Raw genomic sequence first — 21070 nt, forward strand, 5'->3', positions numbered from 1 at the left:
TTCCTGTCCTGCAAACCCGGGCTGCCTTCCTGGGCTGTTATCTGACTCCACTATCAGCCGGTGGCATCCAGGAACACATGGGACTTCTAGGAAAATGATCTACAAGAGAAAACGCACGCGGCTGGAGCATACGGTAACCCTAGCAGCCATGCACACAATGATACCCCGGACATTATTCATGGCCTGCGGTATTTGGGAACCAGAAGGCACGAGCTCTGGCAGTCGAGATATCCAGCTCATTGACAGGCATGTTTCTGAGCTGGTAGCTCAAATCCTCAGAGGCTGGAAGGCTGATGAGGTAAAGCATGTCATTGATTCCACAGAGTTCCATCTGCGGGGTTTAGTGCTTCCTGCGCCCCAAACCAGCAGCTTACTAGCTGAGTGAGCCTGGGAAAGTGGCTTCAGCTCTCTGAGCGTCCACTGCTTCCATTTTGTGTAGGCATGATAATAGTGGGTGCTCACGTACGTTCAGTGCCTACATGTATCAGGCAGGCTAAGCACCACACACGTGCAAGGGCTGGCACATTTTGAGATTTGAATCTGGGTTTGTCATTGTTAGTATCATCTGTGGTACCTTGGGGACCAACAACTTCAATCGACTCTTTTAATGAATGAGAGCACTGACGTCAAGAAGCAGGGACTGGCTTGCCTAAAATGACACAGCATAATCAATGCCAGAGCAGAATCTAGAACCCCAGTCTCATCCAGATTAAGGTACCTACCAAAAAGCCACAAAAATCTTAGGGGATCCAGAAATTACATAACCTAGAATATATGTGCTGTCTATGGAGAAAACTTTAAAATTTTAAGGAAAAATCTAAAAACTGATCTGGGTAAGTGGGGAATGGAGATATTCTATGCTCTTGAATGGGCAGTTTCCCATTAGAATGGTAATCATTATGCCCGGGTTAATTCGTAAGTTAAATGCCATCAGAGACCAGTTGGGTTTTTTGAGGAACTTGAGAAATGAATTCTAAAATGCCTTTGGAGAAAGAGAGGTCCATGGATAGCTAAGTTAACTTTAGGAAAGAAAAAGAGGGGAGAATTGCTTTAGCAGTCATGAAGACATATTACAAGGTGATAGTAATAAAAAGTTGTTGGTATCAGCACGAGAATAGCTAGTTTGGAGAATCATTGCTGAGAGGAGAGTCAGACCCACGTGTATACAGACCCTAAGAAATATATGACACAGGAGTCATTGCAATTCTGTAGGGAAAGACCAGATTATTTAGTATACGGAGTAGAGGAAACTCGTACACTATTTGGAGAAAAATAGAACAGGATCCCTACTTAAGAAGGTTCCAGGTGACTTAAAGTTCTAAATGTGAAAGATAAAATACCAAATGTTAGAGAAAAAAAAGTGAACCATTTTTGTGACCTAGAGGAAGAAAAAGCTTTCATGAACCAAAATAAGGACTACTTTTCAACAAAGAACATATGGACAAAGTCACTAGACAGATGACAGGAAAGATAAAGATTGTTGTAATGTCTCAAATTGAAAAGGCATGTATGATTTCTAGATAGCACGTATGATTGCCTGCTACCCAACTAGAAAAGGAAAGCAGCCCTTGTAGGAAAATGGGAAAAGAAAACCTAATAGATAAATCAAGAGGAAGAAACCTTACAAAGTAATAGATAAATGAAGAAATGCTCAAAATCATGAATAGTTAATGAAAGTTAAAGCAATAAGATGCCCCTTTAACCTATTGACTGAAAAATTAGAAAACTATAAAATGCCAAGTGTCATTTAGGTACAGGGGTACAGGGACCCACAGGCACTGATGTATACTAATGAGAATGTATCTGCACTAATCTGGGTTATTTAATGAAATTGAGAATATGCGCGCATCCCCTATCGCCCAGCAATCCCACTCCTGGGCCTAAATCCCAAAGACATTCTTACTGAGCTCTAAGAGGGGTAGATTTTATTATTGTTTGCAATTATTTGTTCCCCTTTCCCCATAAAAGGACTTCCACCCATATCCAAATGATTTTCAGTACAATGCTGTACTTCTCAGCCTGGGGTGGGGGGATGGGGTGGGACGGACAGGCTCGGTCCTGTGACTTGCTTTGGCCAATGAAACAGAAGTGGGAATTCTGTACGCCAGTTGGAGCAGAAGCTTCAAATGCAGTTGTTTGTGTCCTCCAACTCTCTTGCTCTGTTTTTCTCTGCCAGGAGGACTTGTCCCAAATAAGGGCTGTTTCTTGAGCCTGGATGCTGCAATGAAGATACGTGGAACAGGAAGGAGCCTGTTGCCAGCAGCTGGAACGTGTGGCGTGACCGAGAAAGGAAGCTTTGTGGTTGTAAAGCCACCGAGGTATTTTGGTTTGCTTTTATCGTAGCAGCAAAACTGACTAATACAGGGATCGGTGAGCTAATTGTTCATTGCAGTGCTGTTCATGGTGGCAGAGAGTTGGGGGGCAGCCTAGTGTCCATTACTGATAAAACATGGCCCACACCGTAGGGTATTAAGCAGGCGTCATATGCAAAAAATTACACGTTCACATAAAAATATGGATGAACCTTAAAAATACAGTGCCACAGGAAAATATTAAGAAATAGTGTCATATATAACCAATGAACATTAAAAACACAGAACTACACAAAACTACGTATTTCACAAAAATACACACTTGTGAAAAGACGAAGATGCTGGCATGATGTCTAGGAATGACAGAAGAATGGGAGTGGGATGTGGACGTCAATAGAATTTGTAAATGTCTTATCTATTAAAAAACTTAGAGTAATTTAAAAAAAAAGGAACACGGGAAAGGAATCCACAGCAACAATCTGTTCAGTGCTCTTTCTTTCATACTCTATTACTTCTGGTGTTATTCAAACTTCCAGAAAAACAATAATGCCATGAATCAGAAACTGCTTCATATGTTTTAACTGCAATATTTCCTCTGACCCCTAAAGGACTCTATAATATAAGGACAGCAGATGTCACACTTCTCATTTAATAAATTTTTAAATGGGGCTGGGGTATCCAGTGTTTCACCGGTAAGAGTTTAACAGTGCCTCACCCCGACATAGTGCATAGCGTGTGACAGGTGCAATTCTGAGCATTTTATCAGTGTTAACACATTTAAATCTCATGACGGTTTCAAGGGTAGCTCCTGTTATTATCATCATCTCCATTTTACAGCAGGGGAAACTGAGGCACAGTGGAGTAACTTGCCATGCAGATGGTATGTAGTGGATCTAGGATTTGAGTCTGGACATTCTGACTCTAGAGTTAAGGTGATATCATATTTAAAAACTCAGATTGGGACAGATTTGAGAGTGGAAATGGGTGCTAGTACTAATTAATCCCGGACTATATGCATACCCTAAAATGTCGTGGAAAAGCCAGGACACACGGCACACTGTCACATCCAGCTTTTAGACACTGTGCTATGCTGCCTCTGAGAAGGACTTCGGGCTCCTGAATCCATAGGCAAATGCCCTTCATCACGGCAGGGCCGTGTAGAATCAGGTCTTGCCAATTCCTAGGAAAAATAAGAGCAGAAGTTGTCTCTCTGGGCATTTAAACAGTGGAAACGGGGAACGTGATCTGGCTTCAGAGCTGAAAAGTGGTTGAGTTGGGCCCTTGGGGACTTATGTTGGAGCTGGCATGAGCGGGGGGATAAAGCTCCAGCCAGGTTTTGGCTCTATGTCAAAGAAAAAAGAATAAAGAATCTGAAGAGTGAGCTTTTTCTCCTCATCTGAGGCTACATGGGCTCATTAATGGAAAGCGCTTTCCTCTAACACAGTCTACTCTGCCCCTGTAAGATGGAAACATCTCTATTCCTTTCCCACCCAACCATCTCAGGAAGAATTAACAATTACTCTGTAAAAGTTACGTTACACAGATGCTTACAAAGTGGCAGCATTCACTCATTTGTCTTATATCCATGACCTCATTTATTCCTGACAATAACTCTATGAAGCCAGTAGTAGTAGTAGTAGTAGTAGTAGTAGTAGATCTATTTTACGGATGAGAAAACGGGGACTACAGGATGTTCAGTGCTTGCTGACAGTTATACATTTTGTAATAAATCAAGGTTTAATCTGCCTTTGGGCCCGTGCTCTAGGACACCTGTTGGCCCTCTATGTGGATTTAGTTGATCAGTTCTCCCCCATTGCATGGAATGATATTCCAGAAGACAAAACAGGACCAACATTCCTCATTCTAACCCATCTATGGACAGGGAGAAGGGATGGTTCCAAAGATGAGCTTTATTTCCCCTCAGTTTTAAGGAAATCTACACGCTTTCGGATTTGAAATCTTTGCTGATTGGAGTAGAAACAAATATCAAGAGAACCTTTTGGACATTTTTTAATACAGAAAGAAGTGGGGATGAATAAGGAAGGGAAAGTCTCAGACCTCTCAGGAGGGAAAAAAAGGAAAGTACCGTGATGTAGAGAAATTGAGTCACCAGAGCTGGCATGACATCAATGCACCGCTGGCGAGAGACACACTCCCTCTCCACCCCTTGTAGATATTGACGCCAGCAGCCCAGAGCCCCTCAGGCATGCTCATCAAATTACTGGAATTATTAACAGCGTCCTGTTGACAGGCCCAAGGAATCTCACACAACTCCAGTCTGACCCCTGAAGCTCAACAGTCTTTATTAACCAGCTTTTGAAGATGGATTCAAATGGAAGGATATGATGTTGGTGTTTAAAGCACCTTAGGGAGAACTTTTCCTTTGTCAGGCCAGTGACGCTCTGCCTGCCTCATCCAGGCTGCACCCAGGGGAGTCCAGAGGGACCTGCGTCCCCTCGCCTGGATAGGACACACTGCAGCATCCCGCACAAAAAATCACTCCTGTGTGATTCGCAGTGAAGACAGACCGCTGACTCTCACCTCTGCATTCACTTCATAATTGTTCTTTCACCTAAATTCAGATCTTAAAATCTGAGAGTTGCAGAGAGCTATGGCGGATTCTAGTTCTGGCCCCATCGTCAACTCCGAGTGACTTCACTGCTTTGGAACTCTGTTTCCTTATCTTGCTTCAACAAGAGAAGGAAAAATGAGACTTTTCTTAAGGCTTAAAAAAAATTCAGAGAGAGAGCCACTTTGAGAATCCTTTAGTTGCTTAGGGGTAAATAAGATTAGCCTCCTAATAACAATTTTTGGCACGGTTCCTCAGCCAACTCCACTAAACTGGATAAATAGCTGAATGATGTGGTAACACAGGGGTAAAGTCATGGCGGCCAGAAAAAGTATTTGGTAGCTGCCAAAAAAACCACACAAATTTATAAAGGCCGTACTGACCCTGAGCCGTATAGGTAGGACAGAATTATTACTCCTCTTCATGCAGCTTAACTTTCATAATACTCTTCGATGTCGGGAGATTAGCTTGGCAGATGTCCAAGAAGAGAAGAACAGAGCTGGCTTTTAAGGTATTGGAATTCCCAAAAGGTAGAGCAGAGAAAGGGTGCGATCCCAGGGGCAGAATTACCCCAGCAAAAATACTGCATTGAGGAAGCACTTACACCAAGGACAAGAGAGCTTCTTCCCTCTAAATTGCCTACTTTGGGCCATCTTTCTGAAGACGAGACCATGGGAAAGCACGCTTCATTCTAATCTGGGATTTAGTCGGTTAGGACCCCACTGATGGATTGATGGTGGAGGAAACTCCCCCAAGGCACAAGCATCGGGGCTCCTATTTTCTTGTCCATCTGAATGTTTGTATCTCCAAAGCGCAAAGGCTAAGAAGACTTCATAAAAATCAAGTCTTGGATTCTAAGGATGTATAGCAAGATGATTTTTTAAAATATATTATGATTTCTTATTTCTACTTCCCCAAGCACCAGCCATCTGTTGTCTGAAGAGGGTTGGGCCAAAATGGACAGAAACAGCAACAACTTACATTTGTTGAGACTTCCCTAAGTGCCTGCCATTGTTCTCACCACTTTCCACCTGTGACCTCATGTCATTTCCTCAACGACCTTCTGAGAAGAGCTCTATTATTATCTTCATTTTACTGACCGGGAAACTCAGGCACAGAGAGTGTAAATAACTTGGCTGAGATCAAAGAGCCTGGGAAGGCAGAGGCCCGAGATTGGATGTTCAGATTTTGTCTTCTAAACTACGTGTATGGCAGAGAAAATGATTGTGAAAACAAAGCATTCGATTTTGTCAGGGAGGGAGAATTCTTCCTCTACACCCATGGTCTTCTAGCTGGGCTAAGAATTACAGGAGACAAGTTTATGGGAGAAAAAAACCCCAAAGTTGAATTACATACACACCGAGGTCCACTAATCGAATTGAGACCCAAAGAAGTGACCAAGGAAGGCAGTTTTTTAGACATTTTAGACAAAGAAACGGGAGATCTGTGAGAAATGTACAGGATAAGGAAGGCAGGTGTTTGGGAGCTTTAATTAGTAAGGAATTCCAAGCAGAATTTGAGCTGACATAGGAGATTAATATAAGAGTAACTGGGTTTATGTTATAGCTTTCTGGACTTCCAAGTCACTCTCTCTGGTCGTGAGGATGTCTTTTGGCTTCTTAGTACAGAGAAGGTATTTTGCACATGGAGATTTGTTCGCTGCTTTTGGGGGAGACCAGAGGGGACCTAAGTGTCCCTGTACCTGTTCTTTCCCAAGTAGCTTCAATTCAAAATAATCAATATGTCACTGCAGTGCCTTTGAGGGCAGCCTTCCCTGGGTCCCTGCAATTTGCAAGTGTTCGGCCTTAAAAAAACAAAACAAAACAAAACAAAAAAACCACTTGTTGAGTTACGACATTTATATATACCAGAAAGTGCACAAATCCACTGCACAGATGAATGAAACCTCACCAAGTGGACAGTCCCGTGTAATCAGTACCCAGATGAGGAAGCAATGCCGCACCCAGCACTCCTTCCCAAGTCCTCTTCTGATTTCTACCGCTCACCAGTGTTTCGACTTTTAAAAGCAATCGATCTATTTTTGCATCTTTTGGAAATTTTTATAATTGGAATCATACACTGTATACTTTGTGTGTGTGTTTGGCTTCCCTTATGGGGATTTTTGTTGTGAGATTCATTCATATTATTGTGTTGCCTCAGTGATGTATGGTATTCTATATACATATACCAAAGCGCATGTATCCATTTTACTATTGATTGACAGGGGATTGTTTCCAGTTTGGGGCTATAGCGAACAGTGCCACGATGACTCTTCCTGGGCGTATCTTTTGGTGAACATAGCACACATTTTGTTGGAGACACAGCTACGAGTGGAAGTGCTGGCTTACATGTGATACCTACGTTCCCTTTTACAGACGTCGTTCAACTGTTTTCCAAAGTAATTGAAGCACTTTCTACACTTGCTAGACATATATGAGCTTTCTAGCCACTCTGCATCCTCCCCGATGTCTGTCTTTTGATTTAAGCCATTATAGAGGGCAAGACTGGCTATACAGTGTGTGGAAACCAGTGCAAAATAAAAATGTGGAACCCCTTACTTAAAATTATTAGAAATTTCAAGACAGCAACAGTGAAGCTTTAAATCAAGTGCAGGGTCCTTTTAAGGGGAGCCCTCTGTGACTGCATGAGCTGCTCGCTGCTCAGGGAGCCCTCCCGGTGATGGATATGTGGGTGAGTCACTTGGCTATGTTAATTACATTTCTTTGATGACGAACGATATTGAACACATTTTCCTGTCTTTATTAACCACCTTGATATCTTCTTTTAAGAATAGCCTATTCAAGTCATTTGCCTATTTGATTTTTTAAAATTTGTCTTTTAAAAATTAATTTGTATAAACCAGTCCTTTTTCTGGATAGGAGGTTTCTGTTAGACCCAGATATGGGGATGTGGATATTTCCTGGATACGCAGTCTTGTTACATATGAAAAAAGAAGTATTTGTGTATGTGTGTATATCAAATCCTTCTACCACTCGGTGGCTTGTCTCCTGCACTTTTCATGGTGTCTTTTTTGAACAAGTTATTAATTTTAAGGTATTTTGACTTAAACATTCTTCTATGATTAGCAGTTTTATACCATATTTGAGAAATCTTTGCTCATCCAACGTCATGAAGACATTATATTCTGTTTCCTTCGAAAAGCTTTATTGTTTACCTTTTCATATTTTGATCTAAAAATTTATCTGCAACTGATTTTTGTCTGTAGTTGGAGAAAGATTTATTTGTATCCATGTATCTGGTTCTCTAATGACTTTTTATGTGGCATGCCTCTTTGAAAGGAGCATCTTTTCCCTCTTGGCATTGTAGTAACATCTTTGTCATCTTTGGACAATTATATATGGGACTATTTCTAGATTTTCTATTCTCTACCCTTGGTCTCTGCTACTCTCCTACCATTACCAGTTTGTTTAAAAAATAGGTCTCAGTATTTGGTAGGGTAAGGCTTCCATCTTCGTTCTCTTTCTCTAAGATTGCCTTGTTTTTTCTTGGCCCAGTGTATTTCCACATAAATTTCAGAATTAATTTGATGTTTGATTTGGGATTATATTCAATCTATAGATGTATCTGAGGAGAACTGACATGTCTCCAATATAGAGTCAGTTCATGAGTAAGTTATATTCCTTCACTTATGTCTTCTTTGATTCTCTCAATAAGGTTTTATAGGTTTTGATGTAGAAGTCTTAAATACCTGTCATTAGATTGATTGTAGGTACTTGATTTTTTTATGCTATTGTTAGTGGTGATATTTTTAAGCTTCATTTTTTATTTCTTGGTGGCGAGCATATAGAAATGCACCTGCAGTGGCTATAGCTCTTGCCTGTAGTGTTGAAATTTGGTAACATCTTTGTCTTATTCCTGATTTCATGGGGAAAGCTTTCAATATAACTCCATTGGTTATGTTGTTTACTGTTGGCTTTTTAGGTGTTCTTTATAAATTGGGAAAATTTCATTTTATTCCTGGTGTGCTGAGGATTTTTTCTTTCTTTTTTTTTTTTTTAAGATTTTATTTATTTATTTGACAGAGAGAGAGACAGCCAGTGAGAGAGGGAACACAAGCAGGGGGAGTGGGAGAGAAAGAAGCAGGCTCCTAGGGGAGGAGCCTGAGGTGGGGCTCGATCCCAGAACGCCAGGATCACGCCCTGAGCCAAAGGCAGACGTTTAACTGCTGTGCCACCCAGGCGCCCCTGAGGATTTTTTCTTATCATGAATTGGTCTTACATTTATCAGTCTTTTCTGTATCTTTAAGATGATCATGTGATTTCCTCCTTTTTTTTTAATCAGTGTGTAAGTTACATGGATTCATATTCAAATGTTAAACTATACATGTATTCTTGCAATAAACCCAATTGGGTGATAGTGTATTATCCTTATTATACAATATTAGATTCTAATAGATAATGTTTTGTTCAGAATTTTTCCAGTTATGTCTAGGAGAGAAAGTAGTCTGTGATTTTCCATTGTTATAAATTCATTGTCAGATTTTGGGTCTAAAGTTATTCTGAACTCCTAAAAACAGGTGAGAATTATTTTTTCTTTTTCTATTCTCTAGAAGAGTTTCTGTAAGATTTGATTAGATTTGTTTGCTGCTTATTGTTTGGAAGCATAAACTGGTGAACCAACTTAGGTTAAAACAAAGTTCTCTTAATGGGAAAGAAGGACTTTTATAATTGATTCAATTTTATTACATAGGATTGTTTAGATTTTTAATTTATTCTTCTGTTAGTTTTTCTAACTTGTGTTTTTCAATAAATTTGTCCATCATATTAATTGTCAAATTTATGTAAACAGAGCGGTTCATAAGATACTCTTATTGTCTTTCTAATGTCTGTAGTGATGTCCCCCTTTTCAGTCCCAATTTCATAATTTGTGCTTTTTCTCTTACTTTCTTAGTTTGCTAGAAATTTATCAATTTGTTAATCTTTTTAAAATCAACATTTGACTGTGTTAATTTTCTCTACTGTACTTTTACTTTCTACTTCTTTAATTTTTAAAAATTTCCTCCTTTCTACTTTCTTTGGGTTTAATTTGTTTTTCCAGCTTTCTTATATGAAAACTTAGATCACTGCTTTAGCCATTCTTATATTCTATAATACTCATTAAGATAATATATTTCCCTAAACACTCTTTTTAGCTACATCTTGAAAGTTTTAATGCATATTGCTTTTATTATCCTTCCATTAAAACTATTTTCTAATTTCTATTTGTTTCATGTGTTATTTAGAAACTATTATTCGATTTCCAAGAAGTTGGGCATTTTATCTTTTATTTCTTTTCTTTTTTCTTTTAAAAAGATGTTTACAACCTTACTTCCACTGTGCTCAGAGAATATATTCTATATTAGCTCAACCATTTGAAATTTCTTGAGGCTTGCTGTATGACCTAACAACATATGGTAAACATTCTGTGTATGTTTCAGAAGAATGTGTGTTCTGTGGCTATCTGGTACCATATACTATATACTTCAATGAGGTCAAGTTTATTCATTATTTTATTCAAACTTCTATATCCATACCAAATTTTTGTCTGCTTCTTCTATTTGTTATCAAAGTATATGCATTAAAATCTCCCACTATGGTGAAGATGTTCTATTTCTCCCTTGTAAGTAATGGTTATCACGGTTCACATCTGTTGGAATATTTGCCCTACCTAGGGAAATAGCCAGATAAGTAGCAGCATTTAGCAATAATGAAAGAGATAGAAGAACAATAAAATGGTGGTAATGCCCTCGGGTGGAGCCTACATTTCTCAAATCCCTCCCTGACTTACTTGCTTTCAGCTGGACTCCCCAGGACCCTGGGCGTCCATTGAACTATTTGCCGTATGCACTGTACCTTGCATGGAGGTATGTTTGTTGAATTATTTGATGAAAAGTCCATACATGTTTATTCTGAAGGAAAGGTTGAATTATTACCAGTCCATTTCTATTTCTAAAATCCTTCTTCCAAAATACTTTGGTCTTCCTTTCTCAGATTTTTGTGGAAAGTTTATTCAATTCTTTCTCCCTCCCCTCCCTCCCTCCTTCCTTCCTCCCTCCCTCAATTTCCTTCCTTCCTTCCTTCCTTCCTTCCTTCCTTCCTTCCTTCCTTCCTTCCTCCCTCCCTCCCTCCCTCCCTCCCTCCCTCCCTCCCTCCCTCCCTCCTTCCCTTCCTTCCTTCCTTCCTTCCTTCCTTCCTTCTACAGGGAAGTAAATGTGAAACTTAAACTATAAGAATCAGTGGTAGAATAAAACTTACATTCAGCATCTATAAAAGGAGAAGAGGGAATCATGTCAGTGTTTCCAATTTGGGTACTCTGAGTTTTTAGGGTCCCATCAATTTAAAAATAATGGTGGTCATTGAGCTTTTGTGACTGTATCTAATGGAAACTGTAATGAAACAACACAGGTTAATAGCAATTTCACTTTTATTTGGGAAGCAAGAAACTGTAAGTGCTAGAAACCTCATCTGACTTGCTAAAGGAAAGAAGTTAATTTATTGATTCCCACGACTAAGCAGTACAAAGATAGACTGTCTTCAGACCCATCAAAATCCAGGTGTTCAAATGATATCATTAGGGCTCTAGCCTAGGGTGACCAACCATTCTGGTTACTGTAGGACACTGAAAGTCCCCCATCTTGGAAAACCCCTTAGTTTTGGGAAAACTGGAGTATTTGGTCACCATTCCCCTCTCTTTATCTGTCTGTGTTGGTTGTTGGTTTTACTCTCAGGCAAGTTGATAGCAAAGATGATCACTGGCAGCTCTTGACTTGCGCAATTATTACCACTAGTCATCCCAGAAAAGAAAGCATACCTAACAATTCCAACAGCTTCCTGGGGATTGCTCTGATTTGTCAGCATTGCGTTAAATAACCTCTCCAAATCAGTTATTGGACCAGAGGGATCAGGTACTCAGTTGGCCAGCCTGAGGTGGGAGAAGTGAACCCTATTGTTGACTACGTCTCATATAAGATGGAGTAATTCCCAGAAAGAAAGGGGCTGAAAAGACAAAAAGTAAGAGCTATCCATTATACTGAGCTACTTATTGAATATATATTCCATACCAGGAACATACACTATGATTATTACTGAAAAAAAAAATGTTTGAGAGGCAAAATCTTTTAAATAATAGAGAATGGGGAACGTTTATTTAAAGACTCCTCATTGGTGGAAAGGCTGAGAAAAACTGAGTTTGACCCTGACTCACAGAGCTATAGGAGAAACCTAGAAGTGAATCCACAAAGCACCAATTAGTCCCTTTGAAAACAGGTACATTTCCAGCACTTCTGTCCAACTCACATGCAAAGGATCAGGGCACTGGGGTCTTCCTTTGTATCATGATAGAGAAACAATCCCATCACGCACATCAAAGAAGACAAAATGCCAATGTGATCCACCACACGAAATATTCTAAAAGCTGCCCAAGGGCCTCACTTGCCTATTGGCCCCTTGATACTTAAAATTACACTCACAGAGTTAAAAATAAGTCTTAAAACACAATTAGCTATAAGGGAGAGAGGACCCTTAGATTGAAAGTCAAACTGAGGTAACCATGACTCATGCACGTCTGTCAAAGCTGGTTTTGCTTCGGGCAGTCAGTGAGGAGGTGCTGGAGGGGACATAGCTGAGAAACTTGGGGAAGGAGTCTGAAAGAACTTGGAAAACAAGAGCCTAGGTTGAGGGCAGACAAAGTGGCCGAAGCAAAGTCATAAGCAGTTCATGGGCTCAGGGACTGGGGCTTCCCGGATCCTTGGAAGGCCTGGTGCCTTCGTTTTTTTTTTTTTTTTTTTTTTTTCTCACATCAAGGAGGCTCTCTGATGATTAGCGTCCAGATCTAGCAGTAAGAAATTCCAATTCTGGGGAATAGGGCAATTACAGGAAGGGGAGACACATTGTGATCCATCTGGGGAAAATGGGTCTACAGAAAACCCCTCCAGATGCCCATGATGCCAACATCCCCTCAGAGGCTCACCTCTGGCTCCACCAAGTAGCCTGGAAAATCAGCAGTTCTTAGATCCTCACAAAATGGGACCAGGGACTGCGTGACCGACTTCATGTTTGCTTGCTTGGTGCCTGGCCATGCCTCAATCATTTTACACAATGTGGAGCTTCATACAGATTTCCTAGGAGCTCAGGGTGTTGGTCCAAGGTTCAGTAAAAAACATACAAACAAACAAGAACACCCTACAGCGACACTATTTGGATTTGGTCTTATTAATTGTGAGATTTCCTTTAAGTTTTTGGTCAAATGACAGCTTTGCAGTGAAGCATTCACTGAACGCTTGATTGAAAATTGTAGCACTCCACACCTAATTTTCTCTATTCCTCTGCCCAGATTTATTTGTCTCAATAGCACTGATTTCTGCCGTCTAACACACTGTGTAGTCTACTTGTATATGGACTTCCCCAAGGGAGTGGACGGTCCATGAAGACAGAGATCTTTGAGGACTTTATTCATTGCTATACTCCCAGAACATGACACAGGGCCTGGCCCCTAATACGTGGTCAAAAAATATTTGTTAAATGAGTGAATAAATTTAATTTATACGTCTAAAGGATTTAGAAAAGTATCCAGTATGTATTCAACATTCAAAAATGTTAGTTTTTAGAAAAACTGTTAGTTTTTACTATTTTCCTTGTTATGTTTGGAGTTAACGAAGTAGACCTACTTGTTCTAAATTATAATGTTAAAACAACAGAAAATGGAAATTCTTTTCAAGATTTTTGGAAAATAAGACCACCACTCTGTCCTTAATGCTCTCTGCTACTCTTATCTTTATCTTCTTTAGGTTCGGACCACTTTGTTCTTACTTAGCTTTGATCTCTGATGTATACTGTCATTAGGGAAGGCAAGTTTCTAGATAAATACAGAGAGAAACTCCATAAAGGCAATAATGGCTTTTTTTTTTTTGGTTGTGAATATTAAGGACATCAGTCAATGACCCATAAATCAATTTCAATAAGGGGGATGGCTCCAGATATTGTCTGTGCCTGAGATGTTTGCTAAACTCAGGACGCAGTAAGAACCAGATAGTGAAATGGACTCATGTACTCTGTGTTAAGTGGACTTGACCCCTCCTTGCTTCTAAACTTCATCTTTACTCATTGTCTTCCTGGCTTGTTAGTGATTCTTGGGTACCATGTGAATCCTGCTTTATATACCGTGGGGCTCTTCAGAAGCTTGAGGTGTCTTTTCTTTCACCATAAACTCCTTCCTTACAAGCAAACACAGGGAGAAATCAGGATGTTAAAGCTTTGCCCTTACCCACCACTTTAAAAATGAGCAAACTGCTTCACAGATGTGATCTTTGCCAGATCTCTCAGAAGTAGATGGTGACAGGAGGTGAGGTGCTTAGGGAGGGGTCCAACAGTCTTTATCATTGATCAAAAAGGGTTGCCTGTCAGACAGTGGGCATATCTGGGAGAGGTTCCCAGTGGGGAGGAAGTGTCCAAGACTCAGGAATGGGGTAGAGAATATCATGGCAGGGACTGGACATTAAGAAGAAAGAACTACTTCTCTGAAGCAAAACTAGGAAAGATGATGCAGAGCGATGCCAGTTGAACAGCATCATGGAGCTTTTCGGGGCAAGAACCTTGCTGCCTCCCCATATGACTATTTCGTATGGGGCTGAAAGGGGTCTCAAGGGTGGAATTGAGGTCAGTCTGTATTTGTCTTGCACTCGTTTGTCCTGTTGGGCTCCTGCCCATCTTCTATGAGCGTACATGACCTTCTCTGTGGAAACTAAGCCTTGGTCCAGGAGTAAGACGGGGCAGTGTTCAAACCATAAAAATAGCTCTGTAGAGCCAGTGCCCTATGAGGGAGGAAGGAAGGTGAGAGATGGTGACTCAGTCACTCATTCATGTATTCACACATATTTTCAGGGCACTGGGCTCGGTGCTGGAGATAACAGTAACAATAATAAGGTAATATCTGTATGTGCCAGGACTGTGCCAGTTGCCTCCCTTGATTAGTTTATTAGTTGTCCCAGTAATTCTATTGGAGGCACATTATTCACATTATACCACTGAGGAAGTTGAGGCTTAAGGAGGTCAAAGAATTAGCCCAAAGTCAAACATAGTCAAACATGAATATAGATATAGGATTGAAATCCAAGTCTGTCTGACTCCAGATCCTCTCTCTGCTTTTAACCACCATAAAGATTTGGGTGGATCCCAACACTCATGAGGTTCACAGTCTAATGGGAAAGACAAACAAATAAACACATGAGAGATGTGGCAACTGCTAAGGGGTTGATTGATTTCAGCCACAGTGCAATAATTGTTGTACCATGAAAATGACTGTGTCAACCTCTAAGTTATAAAAAATGCCTTTATATCCTCTGCAACAGACGTTCTAAATCTTGGCACCATTGACATTTTGGGCCAGATAACTCTTTGCTGTTGGAAGTATCCTGTGCATTGTAGGACGGTTGGCAGATCATCTAGCCACTAGATGCCAGTAGCGCACACCCCCAGTTGTGACAAGCAAAAATGTCTCCACACATTGCCAAATGTCCCCTGGGGTACAAAATTGCCCTGAGTTGAGAACTGCTGCTCTGCAAGATTTCAACTTTTAAAGGGCAAGAATCATGTCTTATTCATCATTTTATTCCCCCACCTTCCACCCCAACATACACACTTTCATAAAACACTCTACCCAACAGTAGCAAAGTGGATTCTTTTAAGCACCCATGGAACATTCTCCAGGATAGACCATATTCTAGGCTATAAAAAAATCTGAATAAATGTAAAAGTATCCATGTACAGTGTAACTAAATTAAAAATCAACAACAGAAAAAAATTTTTAAATTTGCAACTATTTGGAAATTAACACATTTGTAAATGTCTCAGTCTATAAGAAATCACAAAGAAAATCAGAAGGTATATTTAACTGAAAGAAAAATGCAACATATCACGATTTATTGTACGCAGCTAATGCAGTGCTGAGAGGAAAGTTCATAGCATTAAAATGCTTATATTCTAAAGAAAGACTTAAAATCAACAATTGAAACTTCTAAGAAGGAAGGAATAAAGGAAGAAGAGTAAATAAAATCCACAGTAAATAGAAGAAAAGACAAAATAAAGATTGGAGTGGAAATCAATGAAATAGAAAACAACAGAATAAAATCATGCTGAAAGTTGATTCTTTGTAAAGATCAATGAAATTAATAAACCTTAAGCAAGATTTACCAAGAAAAAAAGGGAGATACAAAGTATTAAAATTGGAATAAAATCATTATACTACAATCACTATAGAACCTATAGAAATTAAAAATAAAAATAGTATAAGGAATATTATGAAGAACTTTATGCCAATAAACCGAACAACAAAGAAAAAATGGAAAAATTCCTAGAATGACACAAATTATCAAAACTGGCTCAAGAAGAAATACTAAACAATCCAAAAATCTTAATAAGATTAAGAAAATAGTGTCATTCATAATAGCATAAAAAAATACTTAGTAATAATTTAACATAAGCAGTGAAAGATATTCAAACCAAAAAAATATGCTGAGGGAAGTTGGAGATCTAAATAAATAGAAATCCATACCCTTTTCATAGCAATATTGGAAGGACTCATTATTATTTAAATAATAATTTCCCTCAAATTGATTTATAGATTCAACACAAAATCCTACAGAATCCCAGCAAGCTTTGTTTGTATAAACTGGGAAATTTATTTCCAAAATTAATATGAAATTACAAAGAACACAGAATAGCCAAAAGAATTTTGAAAAAGGACTAAGGTATACTACTTGACTTCAAGACTTACTATAAACCTCCAGCAATCAAGACAGTGCCATATTGGCATAAAGACCAATGCAAACCTAAACTTAAGAGCTAAAAGTATAAAATTTCTAAAAGAAAACAGGAAAATATCTTTGTGATCTTGGGCTAGGGAAATAGTTCTTAGAGATGACATCAAAAAACACAATCTAGAAAAGAAAAGAACATTTACAAATTGGACTCCATCAAAATAAAAAACTTTTGCATTTCAAAAAGCACCATTAAGAAAATGAAAAGGCAGGCCACAGACTGGGAGAAAATTGTACAAATAATGTATTTTATAATGGCATTGTATCTAGAATATGTAAAGAACCTCTACACTCAATATTAAGACAAACAACCCAATTAAAAATGGCCAATGGATTTGAAACAAACACTTCACCACAGAAGACACATGGGCTGCAACAAGCACAAGAAAAGATGCGGAACGTAGTGTCCCATCAGCGAAAAACGACACTATGGAGTTGGCACTACAAACTGACTAGAAAGACAAAAATTTAAAAAAAACAACCGATAACACAAAGTGCTGATGAGGCAAGGGAACACCTGAAACTCTCACACATCACTGGTGACAATGCACAATGGTTCAGTCACTTTTCCTTTCCTTTCCTTTCCTTTCCTTTCCTTTCCTTTCCTTTCCTTTCCTTTCCTTTCCCCTTTCTTTTCTCAATAAATGCTATATATATTTAAGGCGTACATGATTTGATATATGTATACATGGTGAAATGTTTATGACAGCCAAGCTCATTAGCATATCATTTCCTCATATAATCTTTTTGTGTATGATGAGAGCACCTGAAATCTACTTTCTTACCAAATTCCCGGCACTCAGTACAGCGTTCGTTACTGTAGTCATCGCGCTACACGATAGATCTCGAGACTTATTCGTTCTGCATCACTGTGACTTTGCACTCTTTGACCAGCATCCTCCCAAATCCCCCCACCTCCCCACTCCTGGTAACCACCTTCTACTCTCTCGATGTACAATATTCAACATTTTTAGGTTTCACATATAAGTTAGACCAAGCAGCATTTTTCTAAATAGCAAAAAAAAAAAAAATGAAAACATTTCAATGTCCTTCAACTGGTGAATTAATCAACAAAATGTGGAGTCTCCATATGGTGGAATGCTACCTAACAATACAAAAACAGGATATGTGCAACAACATTGATGTCCCTCAAAAATATTATGCTAGGTGAAAAAGCCAGATACAAAGACTACTTATTATGTGATTTCTTTAACAGCACATTTCTAGAAAAGGAAAAGTTATAGAGACAGAAAGATCAGTGATTGCCTGCCACTGGGGCTGGGAGCAGATTGAATGCAAATGAGTACAAGAGAACTTCCAAGTGAACAAAGTGTTTAGAACTGGATTGTGGTGCACGATTGTATAAAATTTACTAAAACTCACTGGGACGTCCACTTACCTAAAATGAATTTTATGGTATGTAAATTAAATTCAGTAAAGTCATAAAAAAGTAAAAATGATTCCAAAAAAGTTCTAAGTGGAACAAATTATAATACTTGAGTTTGGGCTATCATTTTCCCTTTGCCCCACTTCTGGAAATAGATGTCTTCCCTTTCAGATTAATTCTGTGGGAGAACAGATAGGTCAGAGAACAAGGGTTTGACTCATGTGCTCATGCTTTCTGTCTCACCCTTTTGGTGCTGTTCATAACATGGCAAAAACTATGGGAAACTTCCTTGAACTTCAATAACTTGTATGCTGAGCTTTCTTCTAAATCATAAACATAGAAAAAAGAATTAGATAATGGTATGCTGACTAAGTTATACATACTATAGATAATGTTCTTAAAAGTGGCTCTGGATCTGTAAAAAGTGTTTAAAAGATACCCTATAATCCAAACAGATGCTTGGAGGGACCTGTCACTGAGTAGATACGAGGCTCGAACAAAGTCTTTCATTCCCAAGTTGGTGTATTTCGAGGTGTGTATTTCTAAGTGTGATTCCTGGGCCACCTGCATCAGAGTCACCTAAAGACCAACTCTTGTCTTTATATCTGTGAATAACATATTCCTGGACCACACTGGAATTCATGAATCAGGTATTTCCTGATCTATGATGTCTGGTAGGAGGTAAGGGGTCATATTTCATATCTACATTTTTAACAAAGCTCCTTGGGCATTTTTAATGAACATTAAAATTTAACAGCTCTTGACCCCTCACTTTCCTCATTTGTGAAATGAAGTAATTAAACTGGAATTATTTCTAAAAAACATTTTTTAACCCCATACGTTTGTGTTTTTTCCTGTTACCCATATAGTTTACCCCCCCCCTTTTTTAATCCCTTAATTTTCCTCTGGTCAGGTTTTTTACATTTTATACCTTTATTTGTAAAGGGCTGGAACTTTCTCATCATGTATTCATGCTTCACTCTGAAAGGCCCCCTTTCTAATCATTGTCAATATATCAGTTGCTCAGTGTGTGCTTTCAGACTTTCTGGATGTCTCTCCTCCGATCCACCATTAGGGCAGAAGGATGAGCTTTGCACTTAGCAGTCAGTGCTGGTGAGAGTATAGTTATGTAGGAAGCAGACCAAGGACTCAGATCCCACTAGCCACAGCCAGTGGACTTCATCATCCAGCTCCCATAGCTACTTCCTAGACTATAATCAAGGGGCTCTGGTGTAGGGTTAAAGAGTATGGCCACTAGAGTCCACAGGCGTGGGTTCAAATCCTGGCTCTGCATGTATTGGCTCAGATAACCTCTTTGACTTCTCGGTCACTGTTCCTCATCTATAAAATGAAGATGAGAATATCCCTACCTCATAGGATCATGAGGAGGATGAGGTTAATATTTATAAAACGTTTGGAATTGTACCTGGCATATAGTAGGTACTATGTAATTATTTGTTAAATAAATGTACTTGTTTGAGTTGATTTTATAAGTTTATAAGCATAAGTTTCCCATGGGACAGTTTAGAGGGGTCAGGGCGGTGGTTTGGAACAAATGTTGGCTTGTGGGTTTCAGCATTTGGGGTCTTAACCCCGCCGGATAGGCATCTCCAAAGCTATGTTCCAAGAAGACCCAGAGGTCCACAGTGTGCACATGCGTGTGTGTGTGTGTGTGTGTGCGCGCACGCGCACGTGTGTGTTTGAATGCAGAGGACAGACAGTAAACAAGCGTGCAATGAACAAGATAATCCCAGATAGTGGTGTTAGGAAGTAAACACACCAGAGTAATGGGATAACCGAGAGATTTTGGTCTCGTGGAGTTGTTCCCATAGAGGCTGCGTCTGTCCCATCCCTCTTCAGTCCTACCGACCTCACCCTACTACCCAACCCACCCCAAGATTGGACAGCCCGGGCCAAACAACTGCACACGCGGAGCCACATCACCACACTTGACTTGGTCCACTCCCAAGGGTCAAATGGGCCAATTTCCCACATCCTGTGCTTCTCTTTGTTTAAAAGCCCCAAATGACTATTCCAGTGACAACCTTGTGAAAAATATTCCATGAACTTCGGGCTAAAACCTTCCTTTATTTAATTTCACCTTAATTGCATCAATTAGGCTCCTTTTATGTTTGCTCAACGAACTCTTTTGTTTATTTCACTCAGCTCTGAGCAACAGCTGCCAAATGGAGCCTTTGTTCTGAGGGCCTGTTCTAATGGTCTTCACACCAGCCCTGTTTGTTTTCCTCAGTGGCAGCTCCTAACAAACCTGAAAGAGTGTGGCCATTAAGCCTCTGAAGGCAAGCTCAGTTGCCAGCTGCCATTTACCCACATTCAGTTCCTGGAATGAAAAATGATACCTTTCTTCTCTCCTTTTGAAGGGAGCTGTTTGGGGTTATGTGGGAAAAGGTGTCAGAAGCCCTCAGATAACTTGAGTATTCCCTAGTCTCACTATCTGACAGCCCTGTCCATCACCCAGGCATTAGCCCTCTACCCCCCAAAATCACTTTTGCTCTTTGAGGCTGCCGACATCTCACATCGTGCCTCCCTGTCCCTAGTTTCGTCCCATGTCACCCCATTTTCCATAGCTATCAGAGGTCGAGAATTCTAAAATAAATCTGATCATACCACTGCTTTAACTCCATGCTTAAACCTTTCCATGGCTTCTCACACAATTCAGGGCAGACTGCTCACCCCTTAGCCTGGTACCCGCTGAGGAAGCTTTTCTCCAAGATGGCACCATTTTATCAAATTTCTCCTCTCCTTCTGTATGCAAGCCATTCCCCCATTAAGAGAAGGTTCTTTGTCTCTTTTGTCTTGGATCTGGGCTGGAAGTAGTGACTTGTTTGATCTTTAGAATACAGCAAAAGTAGATTCTAGAACTTCCAAGGGTAGGTCATAAGAAGTTTTGCACCTTTCACTTGGGTCTCTTAGAGCAGTCACTCTTGAAATATTTTCTCTGGAAGAAGCTGGCTGCCATGTAAGAAGCC

At 39.7% G+C, this 21070-nt stretch overlaps 1 long non-coding RNA gene across 1 annotated transcript in view; it reads left to right on the forward strand.

Moving 5' to 3' along the window:
• Positions 1 to 2149: 2149 nt before the first annotated feature.
• The window catches only part of LOC148107855 (uncharacterized), a 44792-nt gene continuing 25871 nt past the window's right edge, over positions 2150 to 21070 (forward strand). Inside the window, exon 1 of the long non-coding RNA XR_015721510.1 lies at positions 2150 to 2318. This is a non-coding gene — a long non-coding RNA (uncharacterized LOC148107855). The remainder of the gene's footprint in view (positions 2319 to 21070) is intronic.

The sequence above is a fragment of the Ursus americanus genome, chromosome 24, assembly GCF_024610735.1.
Source record: "Ursus americanus isolate L20-20 chromosome 24, mUrsAme1.1.p, whole genome shotgun sequence".
NCBI lineage: Eukaryota > Metazoa > Chordata > Mammalia > Carnivora > Ursidae > Ursus > Ursus americanus.